General features: G+C 39.9%; 1 pseudogene; it reads right to left on the reverse strand.

Annotated features, from left to right (window-relative positions):
• Window positions 1-235: 235 nt before the first annotated feature.
• On the reverse strand, window positions 236-1,344 carry LOC100481716 (annotated as a pseudogene).
• Window positions 1,345-17,021: the final 15,677 nt, after the last annotated feature.

Raw genomic sequence — 17,021 nt, forward strand, 5'->3', positions numbered from 1 at the left:
TACAAAAAAGAGAATTCTTTGAGATGAAAAATGATAAAAAATCAAGGCACAGTGCACTTTGATAACATATAGCATCTGAAATTGTTCAAAGGTTTGAAAACAGTCTTTAAATTCAAGCCTGAATCTTCAAACACATAAAATCTGTTTCCTATGCTCAGTTTCAGCATCACTGGAAAAATACCCATCACTAAACCCTGATACACATTCGTAGCCATTTCACCATCTTCTATCACGGTCAGTGTTCAGGAGGGAAAGCCTGACCCAGAATCCTTGTTCTCTTTTTCTCCAAGGGTTTCTCCATGCACAGTGTCCATTCTGCTCCTGTCTCCTTCTGTTTGGCACCTGTGGGCGGGAGTATCAGGGCTTACCACACGTCTGACAGGGAAATGACACCCATGATGCTATCTGTTTCACTTGTGACCAGAAGCCCAGAGGTCAGCCCACACTAATCTGTCCAGGATTTCCAGCTTGCCGTACTTCACAACACCCTCAAGACACCGTGAGCGGTGCTGAGGGCCTGGGTCACTGTGATTCTAGGTTACTGAAAGTTTTCTCAGCAGCAAGCTTAATTAAATCAGACTTGGAGTAAATATCCACAACTTCTCCTGACTCATTCACCACAAGGAAGGTCAGCAACTGTCTTTCCACAAAGAAATTCAAGGCTGTACTGATGGGAGTCTCCTGGTGGATGAAGGGATGTTGTGGTGGGTCCAAACACAAGAACATCCAGGTTCTGCTTCATGAAGACAGGCTTTGGCAGACCAGACTTAAAATGCTGGAGGAAGATGAGGATTCCTTTGTTGGTACATGTACAAAGTGCACTCTACTGATAGGATCAATAACTGACAATGAGTGGATTTCATTTGTGATCAGTGAGTTTTCAGCATGGGAGACCTTTGCATCTGGAGCTATATTCCCTGAAGGCTTACGTGTTTCTTGGGGATGAAGCTCCCTCCCTGTTTCAATCTTATGTGCCTCTAATTCATAAATCTGTACGAGGGTTGACGTATGCCATGTCTGTAGTGTATTTAAGAACTCTGTAATTGTTAGCATTCCTACAAAACTTTGTTTTGTCCTCTACCTCAACAGTGCTGCTGGAACACCATTGGCTGCTAAGGCACAGAAGGCTTCCTAACTTGTAGTATCAGAGACAACATGCTTCGAAGAGTTGGAAAGATGTGGTGATCCTTGTGTTACCTCAGTGCATGAAAACCCACATTCTGAGTCTTGTGCTTCCTCTTCCAACTGGAAATTTCTCCCACATGCTGGCTTCCTGGTCCAGGGGCTGCAGCCTGCTGCTACCAAGGAGGAGGAGGACCAGGATTTGCAGGTACTTCTGGGCATTTGTCTGGCCAGGTGTGCAGGGGTATCAGGGTGTCAGCTGGACCTCTCTGGAGTGCATGTTATTGGCTAGGACCAGATTCACGTCTCCAACCTCCCACCTTCCAAATGGTGGTCATTTTCCTACTTGTAGCCTTACTGCAGTTATATTCTCAGACTCTGATTTCTTAGATCTTCAGAATGATTTGATTAGTATGTAGTTGTATTTGAAGGAGGAGACAAACTTAACTCCTCCCTCCTATACTTTCCGATGGGATCCGGACATGAAGACTGTAAACCTGGTGACAGGCTGGATTCTTTTGTCCCCCTTCAATGAGAACATAGAGAAATTCAGCCCCCAGAACAGAGCACCCACCAGTACCTCATAGACTGAGAGCCCTCTGGACCCAATTGCCACTGGGACACATAGACTTGGGGTGGAGCACTCACATAGACATGGGGTGGACTAAGAAGCCTCATATCACAAGCTAGCCAACCCAATGCACCGCAAGGCAAGTGAGTTCAGAGAGCACCAAGTTTGCCAAGTGCCAAAAAATGATGAACCTTGCATGCCAGCTCAGTATTGGAAAAAGGTCATAAGTGGAGAGCAGGCCCACCATGTGCATTTGGACCTGCAGACCAACAACTCAGCTCTGTGCTACACCAAGCAGACACCTGGACAGAGGGCTCATTATGTGCCCTTGGACCTGGAGACCAAAAACACAGCTCTGTGCTAGACCAAGTGGCACCTCGACAAATGCCTCATCATGTGTCCTTGGACCTGGAGACTACCAACTTAGCTTGGTACATTGTCAAGAACTCACCCGGACAATGGGATCACCATGTGCCTTTGGATCTGGAGCCCTGTTCCACTGCTCTGCATTCGGCCAAGAGTTTACCTGGAAAGTGGTCTCACCTCATGCCCTTGGACCCAAAGACCAACTTCTTAGCTCTATGCTTGGCCAAGCAGATACATGGACAGAGAGATTACCATGTACCCTTGGACCTGTAGGCAAAAACTCAGCTCTGATCTAACCCAAGCAGGCCCCTGGAAAGAGGGATCACCATGTGCTCTTGGACCTAAGACCAGCAACTCATTTTATTTTTCTAGACCAAGCTGGCACCTTGACAGTGGGCAACACCATATACCCTTGAACTTGGAGACCAACCACATAGCTCTGTGCTCTATGCCAAGCAGGAATCTGGAGATAGGTCTCACAACGTGCCTTTGGACCTGGAGACCAACAACTTAGTTCTGTGTTAGGGCAAGCAGGCACCTACTCAGAGGACTCAACTTATGACCTTGTTCCTGGAGACCAACCACACAGCTCTTTGGTAGGCCAAGCAAGCTCATGGACACTGCCATCACCACATACTCTAGGACCTGGATCCTTCCTTCCTCACAGGGCACTCAAACACTGGGCTTGCCAGTTGGTCTCAGCCTATGAGACCTCCAAATCTTATCAGAACTACACCCATGTGTCCACTGGTTCCTTGGCCACCTGGGAGCCTTGAAACAAGGAGCCCTCCATCCCAGATTAGCAGTGGGCTAAAAATCCACTGGGATACCAGCCAGACCAAAAACCCTCTGACAAGGCACCCTGCAACCCCACAACTAAGTGAGCACTTGAGTCCCTTCTCACCTGGGATTGACTTCAAACTGAGATACTTGTGGCCTGCTACCTGTGGATTCTTAAACTTTTGTGGAGTCATTTTCAGAAGAAAACAACACCATAACTTTGAAAATGAAAGAGACCAGTGGTTTCAAGTCTTTGAATTAAATATCATGGCAGGAAATAAGGATGGGAGCTGGAAGGAAATGGTAGTGGAGACCCAGGCCATGAACACTGTGGAGTCATTGTATGAGATCCTCCAGGTGAACAAGAGGTACTAAATCTTGGAGGGAGAGGTGGCGGCCTTAAAACAAGAGGCTAAACAGTGCAGCGAGAGGCAGGCTCAGCTCCACGAGGTGGAGAGGTTCTTCATTCAAATGAAGGTCTTCCTGAGCATTTCTGCCTCCCATGTAGTGCCCAAGGGGTGAAGTCTGAGCACCCACCCCTTGATAACAAGGAAGAGGAAAGGGGAAAAGTGTGTCATCTCAAGGAGTGGAGGTGTGTTCTAGATTTGAATGTTAGTTTAAGTAAAAAATTTAAAATGATCATTTCTGAATAAGGAATTTGTGGGAAGCAACTCCAGAATGATTGTGATGTGCAGCATGGCTTGCAGTCCATATTGACCCTTATAAGTCATCACATTCTCCTGATCCTGGGCAGGGGTCTCCATGGCTCTGACAAAGTGTACTAGAATTATGCAGAGTTGACAATGAGCACACCCTGCCTGTCCCCATCAACACTTTCAGACATACTGATCTCTACAATCCAAGAACAGTTGCTGAGTTCACCATCATTCTGATCGGAAGGATAAGAGAAGAATGGATCCTTCACATAACATTTGCTTTTTAAATTGCAGCTTGTTGAGACACCTTGGTGGCCCAGTTGGTTGAGTGTCTAGTCTGCTCAGGTCATGATCCCGGGAGGATCTTGGGATCAAGTTCCACATTGAGCTCCTTGTTCGGTGGGGAGCCTACTTCTCCCTCTGTGCGCCGCTCCTCCTGCTTGTGCTTGCTTTCACACTCCCTCTATCAGACAAATAAATAAGAAACTTTAAAAAATAAAAATAACCTCCAGCTTCTTTTCTGTGACCCAGGGCAGACAGATCAGCTTCCAGCCCCCAGAACTATCCTTCCCACTGCAGTTGGCAGGATGGTGAGGGTGTCTCTGTCGTGTGTTGTGCAGAAGCTGTTCAGTCGGCCCTCAGTTCTTCTTCAGGAGGATCTGCTCTATAAATAGGTGTAGACTTGATGTGTCCGTGGAGGAGGTGAGTTCAGTTTTCACCTTAGGTGAGGTGAGTTAGGTCCCCATCTTGGACTCATCTTTATAAACTTGCTCAAGTTGTTTCACTTTTCAGACTATCCATCTCCATTTCCTGACTATAAAACAAGACTTTTTTGTTTCTTACAAGATCCAATAGCCTTACATGTCTAAGGTGCCTGGCACACAGTAGGTGCTCATTAAATGTTTCTTCCTCCTCTCATCCAACACTGTGCTCTCCAAAACACATACCCTTGACTCAGCAGACAAGCTGCTCCTCCCCAGTCTCGATGTCTGAAATTTCTGAGCACAGTATGGGAAGGCCCACCCTGCTTCTGGGCGTGGCACCTCACAGTTCACTCTGGCAACTTTACCCTTGCCACTTGCTTGCAATCTCTCCACCTACTCAACTGAGACATGCAAGTGCCTGGCCCAAGCCTCCTCTGTAAATCCTCCTCCCTGGGGGGAGGCTAACAAAAGAATCCATCAAGGTTCATGAATACCTTAGCAGTCAAGGGAAATGCTGAGCCACTGGGACAGTCTTCCCAAGGGTTTTAGAAATCCACTGATGATGGTTGGATTTTGGAGCACATTTCAGTGGAGGGCCTAGGAGGATCTTAGTGGTTGAGTAGTGTAGGTTTAACTAGCATACATCTGTGGATTTTGAGGATCACATCCCGAGGAATGTTTCCATCAACCTCACACCCAGAGTCAGATGTGAAATGTAAAGGAGAGAAGGAATAATATTTGCCGAGTGTCCAGAGTGGATGTTTCACTGTGCCAGGCCATTGATATAGAACTTTTCTCTGAACATGGTAACAATTCTACAGAGTGGTCATGCTCTTGTGTGTCCCTATTTTACAGATGAGGAAAGTACATTGGTTGAGCTTACTTAACATATAGCTGTGTTATAGCATGGTGCATGAAGCAGGTGATAGAGCCTAGTGGGCCTGAGTTCACATCATAGCTCCATCTCCTTCTAGCTGTGTGACATTGAGAAAATTCCTGAACCTCTCTGTTNGCTCCATCTCCTTCTAGCTGTATGACATTGAGAAAATTCCTGAACCTCTCTGTTTCCACTTCACCTCATCTACATCATGGAAAGTGTAATACCTGCCTCACTTATTGTGTTTGAAGATTGAAATGACATTATAAACCTCAGATCCTAACCAGTGTTTCTGGTACACGGTAAACACTCAAGAAATATTGTCTGTTCTTAATTTTACTATTATTCATGTTATTGCCAAAACCCCTGACCTGAAAACGAGGGTGTTTTGATTCAAACCCAAATCCTTCTGGATCCAAAATGAAAAGAAATAGAGATATATGCATGTTTAGAAACGAAACAGAACTGTCATACTCCTTCCTTCAAGCTTCCTGGCATCATTTACTAATGCCAGGCATGGTTCTGGGCACTAGAAACAGAATGAAGAACATCATTCTGTTGAGGGGATCATATGCCTGGAAAGCAAAGTAAATTGCATTATTTATCCTTGTTCTTTCACCTTCCCTTCCTGGCTATAGCCCTCCGAATGGACCACATTTACTTTTTTTTATGACTGGCCTTGGCTGTACGACTAGCTTTGGCCAATGGAATGTGAATATGCTTGTTGTAAAGAGAGAATTTAAATGGCCAAAATTTGGAGCCAAGGTTACCACAAATACTATGAGGTCTGGGGTCAGAAATGGTCTATGCAGAAATAGCTGTGTGTAGACACTCTGCTTCCCTTTTCCTTTCTATCAGGGTGGCACCCACCTCAGCAGCTGGCCTTGAGTTTTAGAGGAGTCAGTGTGTGCGTGAACGATGTTGAGTAGGATGGGCAGGTCATGCTGACTCTCAGCTCCTTAAGGTTCACCACCACCTTCTCAGAAACTTGGAGACCCCTCCCCACCTTCTGGAGAATGCAGTGTCTAGTTTGGTGCTGTGGTGACTATGATGCTGAGCTGTGCATTACAAACATCCTGAAACTCTTCCTTGTATTCCAATAAAACTGTTTATTTAAAGCTGACAGATATTCTGAACCTCATGTAAGTGAGGAATCAGCAAATTCTACTCTTGAAACCAATACTATACTATATGTTAACTCACTTGAATTTAAATTAAAAAAAAGAACCTGCATTATAAAAAGAAGTAATTGAGTTAAAATTAAAGTATATGGGGAACCCTCGAAATATATGGGGAATCCTTATAAGAAGAGATAAGGACATGGATACAGAAAAGAAAAAATGATGAGAACACTCAATGAGAAGGTGACCACATACAAGCCAAAGAGAGAGACCTCAGGAGAAATCAACCCTGCAGACTGCTTCATCTCAGATTTCTAACTTTCAGAATTGTGAGAAAATAAATGTCTGTGTTTTAAAAATAATCAAGCAAATAAATAATAGATAGGATTATAATAACAAATTCTATAGCAATTATACAGGCAATAGTCAGAAATCCACTGTGTATTTATTGTACCAAACTTGCATGGTCCAGCCATGAAAATAAGTCAGTGATCACAGGGGTCCTGAAGCATTGCTTAAAGAGCTGAGTAATATTGCAGTGTATTTTCACACCTTGGGCCACCTGGTGCAAATAGTTTTGACCCTGTCCTGCATTGGCAGATTGTTTCATAATCTCATCAAACCAGGCTTTTAGACTGGAGAAGAGGTCAGGGCAGGTACCTGTGTCTCATTTCAGGCGTGGGGAAGTTGTGGTGTAAATATTTACATCAGGTTGTTAATAGATTTTTCTATGAAAACAAAAGAAAATTTAAAAGGTTAATGATTGTAGCAGACTGTAATCCCAGTTTCTGAATTCTGAAGGCAGCTGGTCGAAATTTCTAGATGTTGAACATGAAGCCTCAAGTTATCTCATGTTCACTAGCTTGGGCATTGGGAAAAGGGCAGTTTTAGTTATCAATGATTCCAAGTCACAGAGGCCTGGGAAAAATTGGACAGCTACATGCAAAAGGATGAAACTTGACCACTCTCTCAAACCATACACAAAGATAATCTCCAAATGGATAAAAGACCTAGACGTGAGACAGGAATCCATCAAAATCCTAGAGGAGAACATAGGCAGCAACCTCTTTGACATCGGCCACAGCAACTTCATTCATGACACATTTCCAAAAGTAAGAGAAGCAAAAGAAAAAATGAACTTGTGGGACTTCATCAAGATAAAAGCTTCTGCACAGCCACGGAAAGAGTCAAAAAAAAAATTAAGAGTCAGCCCATAGAATGGGAGGAAATATTAGCAAATGACACTACATATGAAAGGCTGGTATCCAAGATCTACAAAGAACTTATCAAACTCAATACACAAGAAACAAATAAACAAACCAAAAAATGGGCAGAAAATATGAACACTTTTCCAATGAAGACATACAAATGGCAAACAGACACATGAAAAAATGTTCAAAATCATTAGCCATCAGGGAAATTCAAATCAAAACCACACTGAGATACCACGTTAGTCCAGTTAGAATGGCAGTAATTGACAAGACACGAATCAACAAATGTTGGAGAGGATGTGGAGAAAGGGGATCCCTCCTACATTATTGGTGGGAATGCAAGTTGTTTCAGCCGCTTTGGAAAACAGTGTGGAGGTCCCTTAAAAGGTTAAAAATTGAGCTAGCCTATGATCCAGCAATTGCACTACTGGGTATTTACCCCAAAGATACAGACGTAGTGAAGAGAAGGGCCATATGCACTCCAGTGTTCATAGCAGCATGTCCACATAGCTAAATAGTGGAAGGAGCCGAGATGCCCTTCAACAGATGACTGGATTAAGAAGATGTGGTCCATATATACAATGGAATATTACTCAGCCATAGAAAGAATGATTACGCAACATTTGTAGCAACATGGTAGGAACTTTAAGAGATTATGCTAAGTGAAATAAGTAAAGCAGAGAAAGACAATTATCATATGGTTTCACTCATTTGTGGAACAGAAGAAATAGCAGGAAGGTCGGTAGGAGAAGGAAGGGAAGAATAAAGGGGGCGTAAAGAGAAGGGGGAATGAACCATGAGAGACTATGGACTCTGTGAAAAAAACTGAGGGCTTTAGAGGGGCGGGGGTGGGGAATTGGTATAGGCCAGTGATGGGTATTAAGGAGTGCACATATTGCATGGATCACTGGCTGTTATATGCAAATAATGAAACCTGGAATACTACATCAACTGAGGATATACTCCATGGTGACTAACATAACATAATAAAAAATTATTTAAAAAAATAAAGTTCAGCAAGAATTCATCTTGTAAACCAAAAAAAAAAAAAAAAGAGGTAAATGTGACCATTGATTTAACAGCTGTGTTATTTTAGAAATGATTCAAGTGAATATATAAATTAAATGGAAACAGATTAGGATCTTCATCTTCTTTCCTTTTCTTTCATTTCTTAGGATAAACCAAATGTCATAGATCCACAGCATGGTCTGTTCTGTGGTATCTCCTGGGGAGATCTGTAGCACTCAGTCCTCATCTCCTTTTGATGCACTTTTAGTGAATGTGGAGGTATTCCAAGTATACATCACTCTTTGAGTTTGCCAAGGCATGGTAGGGCTGTGAGTGTCTCACTCAGTACTTCTATGACTGAACACAGAGTTATCTTGACCTCTCCGCACATGGTGATTGTGTCAGGACGAAGCAAGTCTAGGAGGTTCAGGCCCAGATCTCTTCACGGAAACATGGATATAAATAAATATCCATCCACAGACATACCATTTTGAGAGTTCTGGATTCCACATAAAAGCACAGAAATGGGAAAAGGCAAATTGAAGATAATAGAAAGGACAGTTTCACTCCCTCCGTAAGGAAGAGAGAGTCAAGTGAGCCTCCAAGGTCACTGTGGACACAAATGTCAAGCCCACTTACCCATGGAACCTGTGAGTCAGGCCATTTGTGTTATGTTCTTGCTGACCTGCCCCAAATATCTGGCTAAATTGACTGGTAAAAAACTTTCTCTGTCATATTCCAAAAAGTGACCACTTCTTCAAATAAGCAAACACCAATGCAATGGTACAAGGTTTACAAAGCATCAGAGAAACATGACACTCACAAAATAAAATGAAACCCAAGCAAATGACCATAAAGAAATGAAGAGCTAAAAACTACCTGAGAAAGAATTCAGAGTATTTACCTAAATGAGAACATAAAAAAACTTCTAAACATAATCAGTAAAACAATATTTGAGCAAAATGATAATTTTGACAGAGATTGAAACCATAAAAAAGAGCCAAATGGAAATTCTAGAACTGAAGAACTCAATGACTGACCTGAAAAAAATCAACACATCAAAAACTAAGGATGGTGACTAACACAAAATAATAAAAATTTTAAAAAAATCAGTGGAGTCTGAACACGCTTGATCTAGCACAAGAAAGAATCAGTAAACTCAAAGATAGATTATTTGAAATTATCCAGTCAGAAGAATGAAAGGAAAATAGACTAAAGGAGAGTTAAAAAAAAAAACAAACAAACAGGGATGTACTCTATGGTGACTAACATAATATAATAAAATTTTTTTTAAAAAAAAAGCCTACAGAAATTATGGGATCCCATAAGTAAACTTATACATGCTTCATGAAAACCCCAGAAAAAGTGTGAAAAGGGAAGGGGGCAGAAAACTTCTTAAGGAGAAACAAAAACGAAAAACCAAAAATCATTGTTTCCTATAGTTTAGGGTCTCTTATGGTTTGTCTCCCTCTCTGATTTCATCTTCTTTTATTTTTCCCTCCTTTCCCCTATGATCTTCTGTGTTTTTTCTTAAATTCCATTATGAGTGAAATCATATGGTAATTTTCTTTCTTTGAATGAATTATTTGGCTTTGCTTCACATCGGAAGGGAAGTAGATGGGAGGATGAGGTATCTGGATGATGGGCACTAAGGAGGGCACTTGATATAATGACCACTGGGTGTTGTATGCAATTGAGGAATCAGCGAATTCTACCTCAGACACTAAAAAAAATGAAATAAAAATAAAAATAGATAAAGAACACAAAATAAAACAACAAAAATAAACCTTCTGAAATCTGAGGCGGGAAAGAAGGGAAATAATCATGGAGATTCATAAAGTTTAAGGGACTCAGAATGAATAAGAAGTAGGTGGTACTGAGACACACTGTAATTAGGAATTGAAATACCTTAAAAATATTTTTAAAAATTTAAACCTTGACTTTTATTACCTTTTCCCAATTAAAATGTGTAATTTTTAAAAATTATTATTATTATTATTATTATTATGTTACATTAGTCACCATACACTTCATCATTAGTTTTGATGTAGTGTTCCATGATTCATTGTTTGCATATAACACCCAGTGCTCCATGCAATGGAGCCCTCCTTAACTCCGTGCCCTCCTTAACTGTCATTAATTCAGTACCTGGAAGTCAGGAAAAATACAAGAATAATTAAGCTTTTATCTCTAATGAAATAGCATTGGTAAACATTTTTTAAAAATATTATTAGTTCAAAGTGAGAAATATAATTATTTTCATTACTTAGTCTAATGAATAAAAATTGTTTCATAGTTTATTTTTTTCCAACACAATGGAAAATTTGAAAATATGTCATAACTAAAATAAATTAAAAATATCTCTCATACTTGTGATATTTTAGGAACTTCTTGTATTTTTTTTATTAAAGTCACTACAGGCCATTTAATTATTAGATTTTGTGGCAAGTATAATCAAAAGTGGGAAATAAATTCATATCTGCAGGTATTTAATTAGCATGAACTTAGCAACAGTATATAACATATATGATCTATAAAACTTTAGAGATACAATGATACTGGAACAGACTGAATAAATACATTTGTTTCTTTAACCACTGAAATGACCCTTAATACACCTGTGAAAGTATCTAAAGAAATTAGTTGAACTCCTTCCCCAACCCTGGCTGAGGTCTATCTTGGGTTGCCAGTAACTTAACCTGTATTGTCCAAGTGTCAGTGGACATTCCCAAGTGAATGAAAAGAACAAAACCTACCAAACAAGCAAAACAAAAGAAAACAAAAGCGATAGATGAAATCTCCAGGTAAAGAAGGCATACAATCATTGTCGCTGCTGCATTTCTTTGAGATATATAAAATGTCAAGTGTAGAGATGAAAGTAATACATACATTTGTTTGGAAAATATTCAAAGCCATTTACTCATAAAAGGACTGTTCATATGTGGTGATTGGACAACTGTCAGCTACTGAAGCCAATGCGTTTGTGAAAGTGCAGAGATAATACAAGGAACTGCAGTAATCTTGTTTTCTTATTTTTTAATAATCATACAGGAAGTGGAGCTCCTCAGCAAGTGCTTCAGAGAACTTTATTTATAATTTATTAATTTTGTGTATAATAAGCAATAGATACATCTCACTAACCAGAGCACTCTATTTTTTATTTGACTGATGTAGGTTTAAGCATCATATAAATAATTTACATTAGATTATATATTCTTAAAAATTAAAGAAATGAATTGGCTGCTTGAACCCTAGTTCATTTGTTTAAGATATTAACTTTTTTAAACTTAAATTGTGTTATACAATCAGAATCTGATTGTGAATGACTGTACAATGATATTGAAACAATAAAATCTATAATAAAGGCTATTGCTAATATTGTATATGAACTACTGCTCTGGGTTTACTATGAATATTATACGAGCCCACCGTATCTATACCATATTCTGGAATATAATTAATAATAATTATGATACTTCATGATAAAATATATGACACGTTTATATAAAATAAAGTGGTACTTGAAATACATGAATAATTTTTGTAGTACTTGAACCGAGACATTTCCAGAAAAAAAATTGAAGGACAAACAATATTCATTAAAGAGTGGAGGGTTCATTTTATGCACAGCCAATGATGCATCTTCTGGAAATGGGAAACAGGCTAGACAAGAATGCTGTAAAACAACATGGCTCATTGAGCCTGGAGAGCGCACTTGTCCTGATGAGCACCGGGTGGGGTACTCATGAGAATAATTTGACATTATACGTAAATTATACTGGAATTTTAAAATGACAATATTAAAAAACAACATTGGTAACATGAATTATATTCTTCAGATGTGAAGATGTTTTTGTGCAAGTGCACGATGTAGTCACATAGGCACTGATCACATTGCATAAAATCCTTTGGTCGTATTTATTATAGTTGGATNTATTTACTACAGTTGGATTGAAATTATTCAGAATTTAAGGTGATCAGTTTAGCAAATAAGTGATATAATCTATTAAGTATAGATGATTAGAAATGGAGTTTGAAGCTGAGTGAATGGTTACAATTTTCACAGTACTGTTCAGAAGAAATGTAGAATGTAAAATAAACAACAAAACATGGTTTTCAAGCTGATTTACAAATGTGCTGTCTGGATGGCAAATGAGATGAGGATCCCAAGAGAGTATGCTTTGGATGTGCTCAGGTGAAAATTAACAAAACAAAACAAAAATAACACTTAAGGGCCCAAATCATCAACAAGATTGTGGGGGACCATTGTCTTTCCTAATTGTTTCTTCTTTTTCATGAAAGAAGAGTGCTTACATGGCCCACAGGACAATCTTAACTGTTCTTCCTACTCATTTTTAACCCTACATAGATCCACTCTTTCTAATTAAGACCTAGGAATTACTTGTCCATGTTTTGTAAAAAATACACATCAGAATACAGGAACCCCTTGTTTTTTAAGTTTATGTTATGCCAATTTGGTTTTTAAAGATTTTATTTATTTATTTGAAAGAGATAGAGACAGCCAGGGAGAGAGGGAACACAAGCAGGGGGAGTGGGAGAGGAAGAGGCAGTCTCATAGTGGAGGAGCCTGATGTGGCGCTCAATCCCAGAATGCCAGGATCACGCCCTGAGCTGAAGGCAGTCCCTTAACCGCTGTGCCACCCAGGTGCCCCCCAATTTGGTTTTTAAAAGACCTACTTCAATATTGTTAATGCTAACCCAAAGAAAACTGAAAAGATTTCCACTTTTAAAAAAATGTAAATGCGAAATTGGCACTGAATGTGCAGTTGGCAGCAAGCCATCAGGGAGGATTCCGGCACACAGAGCAGTGAACGTGGCACTGACAAGCCACTTCCCCAGGAACTACATTAAAAATCTCAGCATCCATCCTGCATAGCTTTAACTGTGTGTGTGAGCCCCTGTTTATGTGATTTATTTTGTATACCCATCTGCAAGATGTGTTCTGTGCTATCAGAAAAGCCTAGGACTGTTTATTTTTTGAGTTGGGTAATGATGAAAACATTTTTCATAAAAATTAATGGTAACTGTTTCTTCACTTCATGCACTTTCAGCTTATGGAAGCTTCAAGAGGAGTGCTCTGCTTTCAGGGAGCAAGGGGAGCCTGTGTGTAGTGAAGATTAAAAAAAAAAAGGGAAAGTCCAATAGTGTGTGTGTGAGGGGAGGAGTGTGTAAAAAGTGAAGGCCAACTTCTGGAAATAATACAGGTTGTTGTATGTTTAGTTATGACAATCTATTATTTTTGTTTGTTTTAAACACAAACTATGTAAAATTGATGGGTTTATGCTTCTCATGTTTGCATTTATTTTTCAATCCTCATACACATGAACATATTTCCAGTGAAAATTCAATAATACTTGAATTAAGTACCTTACAGACTTTTTGTGAAGATCAGGGAGCAGAACATGCAGAAAGAATTTGAAAATACTATCATACAGGTATAGTGGATGAAAGTGAAGTGAAAATAAATCATTGTGATGACAATGATAAATGTGATGAAATTTACAGCTACACTTCAGGGGCAATCTATAACCAAATGTTCACTACATTTTCATTACATCCTATCTCACAGATAACTTCTAATATCCCATGTTTCTTTATATCTGTTCTACATAAAATGTAAAAGCTCTAATAGTTAAATTCTTTATTTCAATCTCACATTTCTTGTAATTAAGTGAGCTAGAATTACATCTAGCATTAAACCTAAATTTTCTCCAGTGTGCTGGTACAATGAACCAAAATAAACCCATTCTCACTGCAAAACAGAATTTGCAGGACAGGTCTTTTAATTAGTTACTGTCTGAAAACATCTCCCTCCAGAATTACCTATTTATCTACTAATGCTGATTCACCATTGTGGAATTTTAAGGAACTATATGGATGGGAATCACGCAAACATGTAGCTACACAAATATTCATTGTGCGTTAGATACCCTTATACTTTAAAAAATTTATAGTTCTTTTTAAAAATGAAAGTACACATTGTTTGAATACTAAATATTATCATTAAAATTCCTAATTCAGGAAAAGAATGCAAACTACAAACTCCTCAGCTCTTTAGTAGAATCAGTTGTGGAAACACTTGAAAGGATGTGAAATCTCATGCAGAATTCCAGGAAAGGAATCTGTGGAGATTTACACTCATCTAGAACCCAGAGGACCCTCTTCCGGATCATCTCAGTCTGATTCTATAAAACCACTTTACAATGATGTAAACTTTATGTAACTGGTGGCTATGCAAAGCCATTCTTTTTTATTTTATTTTTTTAATAATTCACATTGAAATATGTATGGCCAGTTTTTAGGAACCAAGATTGACTTTATGTATCTAAAGTATTCAAAAGGCCTCCTGGGACAATTGATCTGGTAACTTGTTTACTGGATTGCCAGACCTCCAGGTCAATCACAAAAGTCACTTTGGGGAAGATCCAGTATTTTAGGCTATTTCACAGATCTTGAGAAAACACTTCATACTCCTATGAAACCTGGTGGGGGTGTCTTGGGCTTTACAGGCTCTTAAAATTCTAATCTGTAATTTCTTATAACTCTCCCAGCAAAAACACATTTAGGAGGCTTCTTAGGTAAATTGATACTTTTTTGCACCTACATAAATGATCAGACTTACTGTGTGATCATGAGTTATTTATTTTTTGGAGAATAGTTTTGATCAAAACTATTTTTTTAACACAGAAAATTCAAGTAATTTATTTAAAAACTGCTTCATCTCATGTTGAAATATATATGTATATGTATATATATTTGTTTTAGAACGCTCATATTGCAGCATGATTGTTCATGCATCTTAAAGTTCTTTATTTAAAAAAACAACTTGAGGCAGGGAAGCATTACCATCCTCTGCANATGTATATATATTTGTTTTAGAACGCTCATATTGCAGCATGATTGTTCATGCATCTTAAAGTTCTTTATTTACAAAAACAACTTGAGGCAGGGAAGCATTACCATCCTCTGCATCCAGGTGACATCCGGAAGCGGAGACCGACCATTCCCAAGAAGACAAGCAGAAGCCGCTCAGTGACAGAGAGACCATGGTCTGGAGAGCAGTCCTGAGTAGCTGCACCGGTCCGGGACAGCACCTTCCGCCATGTCCCAGTATGTCTTTGATGCTGACAGCAAAGACATGGCCAGAGTCCTCCGGGGGTGGGCCTTCCTTCGGTCCCAGACACTGGCTTCACTTTGCCACTGCTCCGATTCCAGCGTCAAGTGGGGTGAGCAGGCGAAGAGGTCAGAAGAAGTCAGAGGAGTCCCAGTGGGAGGCGTTCGCAGATGCTGGGCCAAGTCCCACACACCCGAGGTAGGCCTGGCGGCAGGAGCCAGGGGGCAAGGCTGCGCCTGGAACTCTGCCCTCATGATTTCCCCAACTAATGGTTTAAACACGAGTCAAAGTGCAACGAAAGAGTCCACAACCTCTCCGGGGAGCTTCGGACAAAGACGACGGGCCGGGCATGGACATGTGTGTGCACCTGCCCGGGAGCCATCTGCTCATTGGGACGCTGCCTGCCGTGGTCGCCAGTGCCCGCCTGCGGTCCCCCTAGGTCACCCTCAGCTCACCCAATCCCGCCCACCATGTCCCTGGGACCCCGCCTCCTCCTGGTGCTGGGTGGGAGAGGCCGCAGCCTCCTGCTGCCCAGAGGCAGGCCTGTCCCATGCGCCATCTGTCAGAATCTCTGAGGAAAAGAAGAAACGCTGTTTCTTCTAAGAAAACCAGTTTTGAAAGAAAAAAATTTTTTTTCTAAAATAATGATAACGAAAAATACTCTCTGATAACTGCAGCACCAACAAAACGTGAGGCCCGACAAAATCTGTGTGTCAGTGGAAAATTCTGTATTAACTAGGTTCTAGAGGACATTTCCCAACTCCCTCACTAGGTCACTGCACAGGCTTGAAAAACTCACTATGTATCTCTGTGATTATGTTTCCTTATCTTTTTAATAATGAGAAATTGTTTTATTTATATATTTATTTTAACGGTTTTATTTATTTGTCAGAGAGAGCACAAGCAGGAGGAGGGCCTGGGATTTGGGGAAGCAGACCCCTTGCTGAGCAAGGAGCCCAAGGCAGGACTTGGTCCCAGGACCTTGGGATCATGGCCTGAGCCAAAGGCAGAAGATTAACCCACTGAGTCACCAGGATAAATGCTCTATAAATATGTGAACCAGTAAGTGTTTTTTTTTTTCATATTTAATTTTCGACTCTAAATACAAACATAGGGGGGAAAAGATTTGCAAAAACAATGATGCATATTGACTTTAAGAGATGGTAATATGTAATTCATTTTGAACTTGGATAGTATTTGGATGATTTTGTAGACTATGGACATCTACAATATAAATTATACAAGAGATAATATAGGTGTGGCTTTGCAAGCAAAATCTACTAGGTAAGGACTTTGCATTGGGAACAGGACATGAAATTTATTTAGAGGTTTTGAGAGACTAGTTTTATCAGGTAATGTGTATCATTGTAGTGGGATCAAGTGAAAATACAGCACAGGAGTATATCCAAGAAAATATGTTCAAATAAGAAAACTATAAACACTAAAATAATTTTATGTTTTAGGAAGTTT

The sequence above is a fragment of the Ailuropoda melanoleuca genome, unplaced genomic scaffold (assembly GCF_002007445.2).
Source record: "Ailuropoda melanoleuca isolate Jingjing unplaced genomic scaffold, ASM200744v2 unplaced-scaffold7743, whole genome shotgun sequence".
In the NCBI taxonomy this organism is placed as follows: Eukaryota; Metazoa; Chordata; class Mammalia; order Carnivora; family Ursidae; genus Ailuropoda; species Ailuropoda melanoleuca.